This window comes from Cygnus atratus, chromosome 1 (assembly GCF_013377495.2).
Source record: "Cygnus atratus isolate AKBS03 ecotype Queensland, Australia chromosome 1, CAtr_DNAZoo_HiC_assembly, whole genome shotgun sequence".
Classification (NCBI taxonomy): domain Eukaryota; kingdom Metazoa; phylum Chordata; class Aves; order Anseriformes; family Anatidae; genus Cygnus; species Cygnus atratus.
In genome coordinates, this window is record NC_066362.1 from 164,398,541 (window position 1) to 164,412,519 (window position 13,979).

The following is a 13,979-nucleotide window of genomic DNA, read 5'->3' on the forward strand; positions in this document are numbered from 1 at the left end:
AAAGGAGAGAAAGAGACAGAAAGACAGAAAGAAAAAGAGAAAGAGAGAAAAAGAGAGAGAGAGAAAGAGAAAGAGAGAGAGAGAGAGAAAGAGAAAGAGAAAGAGAAAGAGAAAGAAAGAGAAAGAGAGAAAGAGAGAGAGAGAGAGAAAAAGAGAGAGAGAAAGAAAGCAAGAAAGCAAGAAAAAGAAAGCAAGGAAGGAAGGAAGGAAAGGAAGGAAGGAAGAACAAAAGAAAGAAAGAAAGAAAGAAAGAAAGAAAGAGAAAAAAGAAAGGAAGGAAGGAAGGAAGGAAGGAAGAAAGAGAAAGAAAAAAGAAAGAAAGGAAGAAAGAAAGAAAGAAAGAAAGAAAGAGAAAGAAAGAAAGAAAGAGAGAAAAAGAAAGAAAGAAAAAGAAAGAAAGAAAAAGGGAAAGAAAAAGAGAAAGAAAAAGAAAGGAAGGAAGGAAAAGGAAGCTATGGCTGTATATGTATAATGTGCTTCTGTTATTTCAGCCACACTAAGCCCCATTTAACATTATATTTTCTCCATGATTGCTTGGTATGTATACCTCAGGACTGATCCAAGGCCCTAAATCACTAGTAACCAAGTGTTGCTTTCCCACCTTGATTGGTGATATCCACACTACAAACCTCCTAATCATGCTGTACTATTTTTTCCTGCTGGATGTGATAAGATGTAAAACTTTTCTTAATGAACACGCCATCCTGCAATATCTGCACATCATTATGTCAAAGTGTACCCCACTTCCTAAAGAAGCATTAGCAAAATATGGTTATCCATTAGGATCTCTTTGTGTTCAAACCAGAGCTTTACACCTGCAGCTATGGGAATTCATTGCTTTCCCATTGCCATTTAGGATTCACTGTTCCTTCTAACTCAGGTACCAAAGCAAGTAAACATCTTCAGTTTTTCATCTCCAGTCATTATCTTTACAAACTTGAAATGGACTTATTCAATAAATGTTCTTTCTAGCACTGAACTTCAACTAGTAAATCACAAATATTTTTAAAGAAACTATAGTGCATATTTCCCAGCAGTCCTTCAGTTTCACTGTCCCTATGAAAAGAAAATCAATAAATTACTGATACATTTTCCCTTGATAGCAGTAACTGTCACCCTGATAAAGCATCAAGAAATTAATATCTACTAAGGATAGGCAAAAAACAGGAACTATGTTACCCAAATAGGTACTTGTAGTGAGCCATCACTAATGCTAAACAGAGTCCCAGACTTGTGCTACAATAAAATGCGTTCGGTGGTTGTTATACTGAGATTAATCTTTTGGGTACAAAATCCATAAAAGTACTTTTTTTCCCCATGAATATACCAAAATGGTGAATTATGATATTATGCAACCCTTGCTGCCTATCTTTGGTTCAAAACCATTTCTGGTAATATCTTTCAGTAGACTTTACCCTGAGTTCTTCCCCTTTCATTGCTTACCACAAGACAGCTTATAGTGACCAAAGACCTCTTTTGCCTGTATAGCTTAAAGCATTTCTTTGGACAAACAGCAAAACACAATCACCATGAACAGGACTTTTCTTTTGTCTGTCCATAATGCAGCTATATTATATACAAAGATTTCTGTCAGAATTACAGTATTGAAAAATTCCATATATATTTTTTTTTCATAGATACTAAGAGAATGATGAGCTGTAAATGCAGGTAAGTCATATATTTCTGTAAGATTACATATTTCATTTATTTCAAGATTATTCTGTTCTGTTTGTTAAGGTTTTAGATGTAATGACATCTCTATTAACATGTTCAGAAAGTGCTTTGCCATTTTATTTGTTTGACCAGAGTTATAGCTTCGGATGATTGATGGAAGGCATGCCCTGATTTCATAGAGATTTAGTGTACTCTTTTCTAGAAAGCTGGATGTGTTTCATGAATGAAAATAAAATAAGTTAAATGCTCACAAAAAAAAACTAAAAAGTTTAAAAAAATCAATGGCTTGTGTACAAAGTAGCATTCAGTAATAATAGCTGTTAATTAAGATTTTGGTCGGTAGGTGACAGCTCCAGCAGACAGCATATGAAGTTCAGAACCCTTGTCTACCTTACAGCGGGTAGGTTGAGAAGAACAAATCAGAAGAACAAAATTTTGTTACTTGAATGACTTCAGACTAAATCCACAAAGGAACTCTCACGGAGGGATTTATTTCAACTAGATTAGGACACATTTCAATTATTAGCCTTGACTTGATGCACATAAGTAGGTAGAAACAAGATCATCAAGGATGCTATTTGTGTGGCATTTTTTCTGCTAGCTGCCTTAACATGTGATGACTTGGACCCTAATAAAGTCCTGCTCCTTGCTTGGCTCTGTCACCATGGAGCTGCTTGGATCTCTAGCTTATATTTATGAAGGTAGCTTAGGATTTTCAAACTAGGCCTTTAAAACCAGCACTGTGAACCAGGTTCTGATCTCACAATATTTGTGTGACTCCAAAGGATTACTTACAACCTCAGTGGATTTATTGAGAATTATGTAAACAAGGACAGAATCAGGAATGTCTAACAATCCTTCCTAAACAGAAAGAGGAGAGACAGAAATCCTGGCATGCAGTTCTCTTCATTGTTTAATGTTAACCATACTCAGAATGGTTTTGGTCTGTGGCAACTGGACAATGCTCTCTGAACAGTTGGAAGTATAAAATATGCCCAGGAATTATTCCAATAAGAAGTATGAAGAAAAATCATTTTGAGGAGTGGAGAAAGTTTATGTGGTGGTTGTGCTGTGCCATTTGTCCCGAGTGTCAGAAAAGTCATTTTATTTGGTAGCAAAAAGGCAGTATTGACAGAAGTCCAGGGCTCACGATCTTGACAAGAAGATTGTTGGTGCTACTATATAGAGCTCAAGGTAAATGGCAGTTAATGGTGGTAGTGGTCTGAGGTACTTTGACTACACTGTTCCCAGTTAATCTTGCAAACGGAAATGTATGCCTCTGAAAATACTTTCATCTTCCCAATTAATAGCAATTAATCCTGAACTCACTTATCTCCTTATGCTTTGGAATACTAGTAAGGGGTTTATTAAAATTGCTGTAATTGAAATCTCTTTCTTCTAGCATATGCTAAGAAGTTAATTGTCCACTAGACGTATTTGTCCCCTTTGGGAATAGATAGCTACATATTAATCCATTCTCATGAGTAATTGTTTAATCAGTTTCTATAGATTTTATGCATCCTTAGTTTTTACTTTTATTCCTTTTCTGTCTTTGACTGCAAGCTACTGAATAATGGTGTGCAGGATGTAGATAGGCATTAGGTTGAAATGGGTTGTAGTTTATATATAAGCTTCACACTGACAGAATTTGCAGCTCTGAAAATAGCTGATGGAAATATTTTTCTAAACTGGGCTACAATTATTTAAAAATACTTCCTGTGAATATATTTTATTAGTTATTGAAACATCACCAAAGGACAAAATGTAGAGGATACCTTTTTATTTATCTCAGTGGTAAACTAAAATGGTGTTAAACATATGCTTACAGATAAATTTGAAGATTTCCCCCAGAAAGTTATAATCAATCACACTCTTAATCTATTACAACTGACTTTGATGGTAAGATTTTAATTGGATTAGCTTTCCCTGTACACTACAATCTTCCTTCAATATCAGTAGCCCCTTATAAAGGTCCTGCCTCATTGCTCAGTGGTAGAGTTCCACGGGCTTATAAGTGAATTTTCCAGTGGGGGAGAAATCAAGGACATAGTGTGAACAGACTTTAAATGTAGCTTATTATGTCAGCACACACACATGCATCATAGCAGCTGTAAAATGAACGCAACCACACACAGCATGAAGTCAATCTCCCTTCCAGGAATAATGTCATTACACAACACCTGGTATGCAGAGAAACTCTCACTTTTGAGAATTTATTCAAATTCTAAAAAAGAGTGGAAACTGTCCTGCTGCTTACTTAGCACCTTTCCAAAGGCTATGGTCTCAGCTGGAGCATAACTTAATGTAAAACTCACAGAAAAACATCTATCAACATTGTGGATTTACTTGCAAGCTAGGAAAAGAACTTGGCAGACAATGTGTAATAATGCCACCTACTGCCACCTGCCAAATGTAATTTGCTTAGCTGCAAAGCAATGTCATGATTCTGTTTTTACAAAGTCCTTGTATTTATAGATTAATGGCCTTAACGTTGAGATGAATGAGAATTTTACCTGAGTAGTTTTGAAGTAAACTCTATTCATTGTCCAAATGTTTCAAGACCACTCCTGATTAAATTGACACACATGTATTCACAAAGCATAAATTCATGGTTTCATTCTACTAACATTAAAAGAGATTCTTCACCAAAACTAAATACAGTATTAAATCTCAGTAATCAAACCAGAATTTTGCAAATATATTATACTTCAGATGTTATATTTTCAGACTAAGAAAAGGAAAACGTGAGTTGCCTATGGTCAATGTCATTATTTTTCAGCAGTATTTTTATCATAGTTTGAATGAAGTGATCTGTTTAGAGCAAACATGCAAGAAAATAGCAACAAAGTAATATTAATAGATTTATAAAAGCCTAAATGTGTTAATAATTCTTCCCTTATTCTTTATTAATTACACAGAAATGTAACTCCATATTTAATAATTCAGATTTATATTTATTACGCCATTTTACATTCCTTTCATACTGAATCTATAAGCAAGAAGATTTTAAAGTTAGTTTTGGGAATTTATGATCATATTTTTAAATTTGGTACATACAATTCTGGTGTTGAGTCCACATTCAGCAAAGCAGAGGACTTACATGTTCACTATGCCTTTTTTTTTTTTTTTAACCTGTTCCATTGTGTTTAAAATACTTCAACAGCCCCTGAGGTGAGCAAAAATATGATTTCGGTACCCTTGTCTGGATGTAGAAATGGGGCTTCAGTATCTTAGAAAGCTGAATCTTGCTAATTTTTGCTCTCTGAGTGTAGTTGGAGTTTGAGAACTGCTTTGACTGACATGTCATGATCTGTCAGTTTTTTTTTCTAAAATACATGTCATCCAGCTCATGATGACATGAGCTTCCTCCCTCTGAGTCAAGAAATAACATCTTCACTAAATAATTCATAGAAACAGACCCTTATCGCTTAACTAGCTTATTCAGCACAAAGATCTTGAACAGCATTTCACTACACCAGAGAATGGAATATCTACCCTATTGAATTAAAAGTAGCATTGTTAATTCCAGGAGAAATCACAAAAGGATCCAGAGGCTGACTGAACATACTCAAAAGTTTTGTCCTTTCAGTGGGTTTAGTGCAAGATTATCATTCTTGAAGACAACAGGGAGCAAGAGGAAGGCCTCCAGGTTTTGCTCCACTGGTATTCCTGAGCCCATGTCTCTGATGAGATGTTGATAAAGAACTCTACAGATTCTTGCTTGCTAATACTAGCTGTGACATTGCCTTTCAGTAAAAGCATTTACTGAAAATTGGGGATACATTTTTGCCTTGATTTAGAGTGCTACCTGGCACTCCAGTATAGCCCCAATGTCCTGGATGCAAAAAGTGCAGTATTGCAGCCACTTCCTTCACCTGGCAAAGGGCCATGAGGGATGCATACTGTCCAGCATCTCTTTCACGATGGTGGCTGAAATGCATCTTTTACAATATGGGCCAACTTTTGCTTTCCTTTGCTATTCAGGAAAACCTGGGTAACTGATCAGTAAACTGAAGCAGTCGTGGCAATATGACACTGAACAGAGCTATGGCATGTGAAGCTTAGAGTTCAAACAAAGTTGAGATTAGAAGAATCCATTAGCTGAAGACACTGAACTACAGGATTTTTTATTTTTTTTTTACAGTACAGCATGCTGCATTCAGGCAGAATAAACCACTAATGACTTTACAGAAAACGAGCAGATTCTCAGTCATACTTCAAAAAAATCTTTTCAGTGACCTTCTTAAAAAGCTTATAACTGAATGCAAATCATCTTTGCACATTGTTTAATATGTGCCTTTTTTTCCTGGGAATGGCTGCTTTGCAAGACACATCCACATTACTCAGACACACCCATATCAATCATACAAATTATTTTGGAGGTCAAATTATGACACTTTTATAGTTACTTAAATAGTAGACAAATGAAAAGAGCTACAGCTCAGAGAAAAATATATTTCAGATTTTATTTAATTTTAAGCAACAAGTAGATTACTGCAAGCCACATATAAGATCAGATGGCCAAAATAATATCAAAAGACTTTCACCACCAATGTATCATATTTACAAAAATTCCAAATATTTTTTCAACTGATTAGATAATTTTAAAAAAGGATGTCTTCACACAAATAAAAACAAACCTTTTATTCTGAATACCATTTTTATAAAACGTAGTCAGTTTTGTTGATAAAAATCCAACATGGAATAAGTGGAAAAAGTAGAACAGAGAAGTCTTTTCTGCAAGAAAATATTTCAGCATTATTATTTTTAAACCAATTTTCAAACATCTGAAATACAATGTACACTAAGTGAAAAATTAGTATTATAACACTTTGTAGACTTTTTCCCAGTTTCACAGGATTCTGGTTTTCCTTGGGGAAAGTTGCAGATGAACTTGATGGCAACTTCTATTTTGTCCAAACTGGCAATATCTATACCTGGAACGTGATAGGAAATAGTTGGAAAGCAAAGAGCGAAAAAAATATCAAAATTAAACATTAAATAGATGTACTTAATTGAGTAATTAATCACTGGATTAACCACTGTCAAGTTGTATGTTAAATTAATTCCCACTTAAGGGTTTTGAAACAAGATTAAAAGTATTTTGGAGTGTTACAGACCAGTGCAGCCACAAGTAAGTGAGCTCAATATTGTTTAATTGACAACAGGGAGAAACAGCTTCCTCCTCTGCAGAATTTTTTTAACAGCATTCTGTTCCTAAGATATCAAGATCCTTATAGTACCCTTGGGAGTGAAAGTATAGGAAATTAAATAAGTAGAATCACCAGACTTATTTTTGAACTAACTCCAGTTTTAATTCCCATGAAACAACAGCCTCGTGTTCCTAACTCACTCACTTGTGAGGTTTTCGTCTCATTTGGATTCCAGTGCAAATGGTCACTCCTAGGTCTGAGGGAGCTCTGTTTAGCAATTACTAATGCAAAACTGTACACATACAAGTGATCTAAGGACTAATGAGATATAAGATGTGATGTTTCTGGAGAAGCGAAGGTGAATATCTCAAGGGAACGGGCCTGTATAACCTTATGTACATATATACTTTCCATTTAATATCATTGGTAGATCAGGTGGATGGTTGGACTTGTTAATCTTGAAGGTATTTTCCAATCTAAATGATTCTATGATTCTATCTTTTGAGTCTAACTTGAAAACCAAGCATAAGAATTATAGCACATCTTTACAATTTTTTTTCTCTGATTCTTCTCTTTATTCTCTAGTCCTTCTTCCTGTCATCCTCATTATTTAGCGATACAAATTAGTGGAAGAGTGTTCCTTTAACGCATTGAAAAATCTTAACTTAGAAAAAAATAGCAGAGGTTGTTTAGGGCCCACTGCCTTAAAAGTTCAGGCTAGTTAAACAGAAAACTGTGGAACCCTTCATATCTTAAGACATAGTGGAATCAGAAAGAGAAACAGTGAGGACACCTAAAATGAGTAGGAAGATGAAACAGATGCTTTGTGAGGACAAGTAAAAAAGGCTGAGACTTCAATATGAAGGGGAGAAGTCTAAGGAGATGTGACTGGGATTTTTGAAAAATTGTTAAAGGATAAACTGATAACAGAACCTTATTTGTTAAATTTTGCAATACTGAAAGTACAGGTGATTGCTAAAAGTAGAAATATCAGTTCAGTATAGATGTGAATGCAAAATGCTTCTTTATAAAGAAAATGGTGACCTGAATTTTGTTTTCATGGGAAGCCATGGAGGCAGATGATAACAGCAGATTAAAAAAAGGGGGGGGATTAGACATATTCATGGAAAATATATCCATAGACAAATACTAAAGGGAATAGGCGTGGATATACCTTCTAACATCCTTAACCCAACAATTGTAGATACTGGCAAAGCATAAAGGAAGAGACTGCAGAAAACAGGCAGGCCCTTGTGCTCCCATTAAAAAGCCTGTCCAATCTGTGTACTCTTTTGATCCTATGAGGCTTAAGCAAAGCTGTCCTCCTAATTAGCCTCCTAGGCTAATTTTTTAAAGCTTATTTTTGCTGTAGTTTTAGCTTATTTGAGCCAATAATGTATTTTTGGGAGGATGAAAGCCACGAGGAGAACTACTGAATTAGGTTGTTCATATATACATATATGAAGCATATATATGAAGTGGGGTATGTGCTGAATTAAAAGGCTTCATGGAATAACTATAGAACTTCAGACAACTGAAACAAAAAATTGTAATGAAAACCTTAAATGTCCTCTTAAATAACCTGACAGAATTCTACCTGACAGAATTCTTCCTCAAAGTTCAACATTATTGATAAACATTTATAATAAGCTTGCTCAAGAACATCATAAATATGTAACTCATTTTCAGTTCTTCTTCGAAGAACTTAATGAATGCAGAAAGTACAACTAAACCCTATTATTAGTATTATCCACTATCAAATAAGAATGCCACAAAACAGCTTAATCTCAGCAGCCTTACAATTGCACTATCTTAAATAGAAAATCTTCTGTGTTCCCTTATTCCAACCACAAAGAAAAACCACCAGAGACTATTGGTTGATCAGTAGGTGGCATAAATTATTCCTGACTCCCCACTACAATCAGAGGGCTTTATACAGTTCCTGTTTAAACCAATAAGAGCCTTTCTAGCAGCCACAATGGGAGAAGGATTGGGGTGGTATTTTGTAATAGTGGGCCTTATGTTTAGTGTGACAGTAATTTATAAGTCATTACTATTGAACAAAATGAACACAAAATGTCATCCCACAGCACTAATGGTTTTCCAGTAGTTGGCCAAGGCTCTGCTTCATGGAGAAAAGGGCTGAGCAAATCAGTCCACACCTGCAGTAGCTTTAATAACAAGCCTTATCCAATGATGCCATTTAAAGTATTCTAACTATTTTTGTTTCCCCTCTCAATTACAACCATACAAAGATGATGCGTAATTGCCAGGCACATTGCAAACAGCTGCATTCGCTCCTTTATGTTAGCTGCCACCTGATAAAGGAGGCAAAATAATACAGCAACATCCTTCTATAGGGAGCAAGCTGCCATCTTTTGCCACCTAGTTACATCCTTTTCTTGCCTGAGGAACTCTCTCTCACTTCCTTGCTTCACAGTAGTCAAATACTAATGAAGAGTGCAAAACTCAGAGTACTCACTGCACTACATGTCCTGGTTGAATTTCATCTCTGCCTTTAGCACTTCAACTTGCACATGACATACCTAACTATCTATCTATATATTATTGGGACTAAACAAGCATTCAAGAAAAATAACAGCATGAAAGTCCTAGAGATATCTGATTCCCCTTTCATGTTCAGGTTCTTGCTTGTAGCCCTTATAATCCTCAGTTCTGTTCATTTTCCTGTTTGAGTAGCACAAGGTTCCCTAGCACCCATGATCTGGTGAAGGAAAATAAGCATAATGCTAGTAGACTTCTATTCTTATGGGCATGAATGATATTTTGGAATATTGTGCTTCTCAGCAAGGAAAGAAAACACTGTCTGATTACTAGGCTAGAACCTATTAGCCCCCTTTTTCCCAGAAAAGTGCTAGTATTGCAAATTTCATGCAAAAAGAAGAGAGAGAATAAAGTATCCTCCCAACGCCCCTGCATTAACTGAGAGACCTCCTTTAACACTTCTCTTTTACAAAGCTATTTAGGTTAATATACCTCTGAGAACTCATTAGTGGAGGCAGCACAAACAGCAAGAACTGCAGGTGTGTCTTTGTTCAGGCAAATCAGGTAGCAGCACAAAATTGCTGAAGATTTACAGGAAACAAAACTGTTGTTAAAGTCATGTATTCAGGAAGGTATTGTAAGATGAAACGACATGTTCATCTTTGTCATCCATTAGGGAAGAGAATAGGAAAAAGGTTATCTGTCTTCATTTTTCTTTGCCATCTCTTACAAGTCTTTAAAATAGAGTTTACAAGATTTGTAGAGGCTCAGAATTCACTCTTTTTGAGCTCTGCACCTCATACAAATCAATGAAGACTAAAATGAAAGTCCATAGCTTCTTCCTTGCCTTGGCTACTCAGGGTAGCACTGGGGCTTTCTGTGGGAATTTGTTCAAGACAGCCATTTGTTCATTTTCTCCAGCTAAATCACTTGATCCAAGAAAGACTATTAAGTCCCTAGAAACATTACCTCCTAGGCAAAGAACAAAGTAGGTGTAAACTTGATTCTTACCCTTTCATTTTCGTCCTTCAACAGAATATACTTCCCTTATATTAACATTAGAAGACCTTACTGGACATGCTTTTTTTCATCTCTTCATACTGTCTCAATGCCTTTAATCTTGCTGCCCATAACAGATTTAATAATTATATTATTGTCTCTTAAAGGTAGAATTGTCTCATGTCAGCAGCCTACCATGTAAGATAATGTATTGGTAGTATGTGGCTAGGTGGGAAGCAATTTGATGGTGGGAAGGGAGGCTGGGGCAGCCTCTGTGAACAGAGCCCAGCAGCTGCCTCATGTCAGATCAGAGCCAGCTCCAGCCAGTTCCAAAAGGGACCCGCTGCTGGCCAGAGCTGAGCCAGTGAGCGATGCTTGTTGGGCCTCTGGGAGAGCAGGTTTCAAAAAAGAAAGGGAAAAAACAAACAAAAAAAAACCACAAACACACAAAAAAACACTGCTGTGCAACAGCAGCTGGGAGAGAGGCTTGAGAAAATGTGAGAGAAACAACCTTGCAGACACCAAAGTTAGTGAAGAATGAGGGGGAGAAGGTGCTCCAGGTTCCATGGTAAACTACGGCGGAGCAGATCTCCATGCTGCAGCCCATGGAGGAGCCCCCGGTGGAGCAGGTGGATGGGGCCTGGAGGAGGCTGCGGCCCATGGAGAGCCCCCACAGGAATACTCCATTCCTGAAGTATGGACCCCGTGGTACAGACCCATGTTGGAGCAGTTCTTGAAGAGCTGCTGCCTGTGGGAAGCCCTCGCAGGATCAGTGCGGGAAGGACGGCATCCCGTGGGAGGGACCCCATACGGAGCAGGGGCAGAGAGTGACCGTGAAGGAGCAGCAGAGACGAAGCGTCAGGGACTGACCACAGCCCCCATTCCCCGTTCCCCTGTGCCATTCGGGGCGGGGAGGTGGAAGAAGGTGGATGAGGGGAAGATGTTTTTAGTTTGATTTTAGTTTCTCATTGCTCTAGTTTGTTATTAGTAGGCAATAAATTACACTAATTTCCCTTATGCTGAATCTGATTTGCCTGTGATGGCAATGAATGAGTAGTCTCCCTGTCCTTATTTCAACCTACAAGCTTTTTTTTTTTTTTTTTTTTTTAATATCATATTTTCTCCCCCTGTTCTGTTGGGGTTGGGCAGTGAGAGAGTGGTGTGGTGGAACTTAGCTACCTATTGATATTAAACCACCATGGAGAAGCAGAAAACAAGGTGTGGGGTAATGAATTTATACCTATCCTTTCTTCATCACCAACACTTTATTAAGGGCAAGAAAACTCTGGTTTAGTGACGTTATACATATATATATATATACAAGCAGATCATTAGGGAGTTTCTTTTGCATGATTCCTCCTGAATTAATTGAAAACCTCATGCTGAGTTTCCTGTGTTCATTTGAACCAGGTAAGTGTAACTGCTTCAAGTAGATTCAAAGTATAAGTACATCCCCACCACGTGTGTGTCATTCTGACTCAGAGCCCAAGCAAAACAAGCACTGAAGACAGTGAGAACTTTTTCAGTGACACAAGTGGGTTTTACATTTGCCCACCTAAGCTAAAAGAAGAGCAGATAGTCTTCATGATCCCCCAACCTACACATCATCATATCCACATGGGCAAAATCAGCAGAACACATAGCACACCTCCCAGAGATCCAAGATTACAGGGAGTGTTGCAAATATAGATGTCAGACTCCGAAAGACTCCCACTGTTGTCTTGCGACACTGGTCTCAGCATTCCCACATGTTGCTGGATAATTTGGCAGTACCGGTCTAAGCAGTTCCCACTGGCTGTTTTCCTCCTATAGCAGGCACTCAGTTTGTTCCTCTGACAGTTAGCAAGGAAAGAGTATGTTTACAAATATAGTAGCTGTGCTTGACCTGCTAATGACCATACGTGGTTTGAAAGCCACAGGTAGCCCATACCTGAGCTCAAAAGCTCCTGTTATTTAGGTTCTCTTCAATCTGCTGCTACTCAATAGTGAAAATTTGGAGACTGTGAGATTATACGGCATTACTCAGCTCTTGAGTAATTTGTCTTGGATCCAATGAAACTAGTAAAATTTCACTTGTTTACATCTTCACAGAATATGCCCACCAACTATTAAATCAAGATTCCCTACTTGGCCATAACAAATACTGATAGTGGTACTGTGTCTGCATAGAGTGGACTAAAATCCTGGTATTATGCTGAATTAAACTACTCAGGCTGATGCTATTGCTAATCCTCTGTGTGTAATGAAGAAAGAGAGAACACAGAACTACTGCTCTCAACGCCATTTTAGTTAAATTTGCACAAATTGTGTTCTGTATATGATTAGTCAGGAAACCTGTAAATAAAATTATATTGTGATGTTTCCACATTTTGAAGGTGCAATGTAAAGCAGAGTAAATATGAGCTTTACATTCATGAAAGTTCAAGACTCCTAAACAAAACCAAGACTCAGTTTTATTTTTCAAAAATTCAGTTACATGGTAGATTTTAGTTTTTCTCTATCACTTAAAAATTATAGGGGTTTGATAAAGCTTAATGAAATCAACAGAAAAAAATCCATGAGTTACTATGGGCTCTGAATCCCACCTGTGATATTCAGGTCTCACAAAGACATCTCATGGCAAGTGTCAGATATGAAAAAAGAGTTCTTTTCTTTCCTGTTACTCACACTTCATTTGGAAATCCAGTCACTTCTAATTCAATTAGGAGATCATCCCTGACATATAGCAGTTTTTCATCTTTACTGTGTTCCTTCTGCGGTTTTCAAAGTAATTTCTTCTTACTAGTCCAGTGATGGTTAGTCCTACAAAAACTGTTAGTGCTACTTCTTTATTTTGTGTATGCATAATCATTCCGTTATTTAATATTAATATCAAACGTGAACATGACTTTGAAGATTATTTTTATGACAACTGATATATTTTTGGAATTAATCTAGAAATAAATTTGTTGTTGGAATATAAGGAATATCATGAACTGTGTGCACAAAAATGAGATGGTAAGATCACAGCAATAATGAACTCAGAAAAGGTACCTGAGCTCAGTACTTCATACATGCAAAATAAGGATCCATCCAACTTCTCACACCTCAGAGCTCTCCTGCATAAGTACAATCCATTCAAAACCTTTACACACATTGTTATATAAAAGACATATATGCCAAATATCTAACTTAGAAAGCTGGCAGGGGAAAAATTGCCTAGAAACTAGAAAACTAAAATTTTCTTAACCATGTAACACTTGAGCTGAATCAAAGAGATTTGGTCCATCAAATCTAATAAAGCTCTCAGATGTTACAGCCTACTTTTCCTCCCCTGACTTCCCTGGAGTTACCCTAATAAAGAGTCTGTGCTCCTGCATCCACTTTTCAGAGTTAACATGATAGGTACTGTAACACCCAGTGTGCTTTTTCAGTGGCTAAGCCATCCACAGAGAAAACACTATGTAGGCAGCTAAAAGGGCCATGATCCATGATATTAATTCTCTGAAGCACAATTCTTACTACTGTGGGAAATTCTATAAGAGTGCCTAAATTATCCATGTATATGGATGGGAGCTCCAAAAATGTGCATTTCAGCCAGGAATTTTTCACTTACAAAACTGGCATTCACTACAGCTATCATATCATAGTAAACATACAGTGCATGAC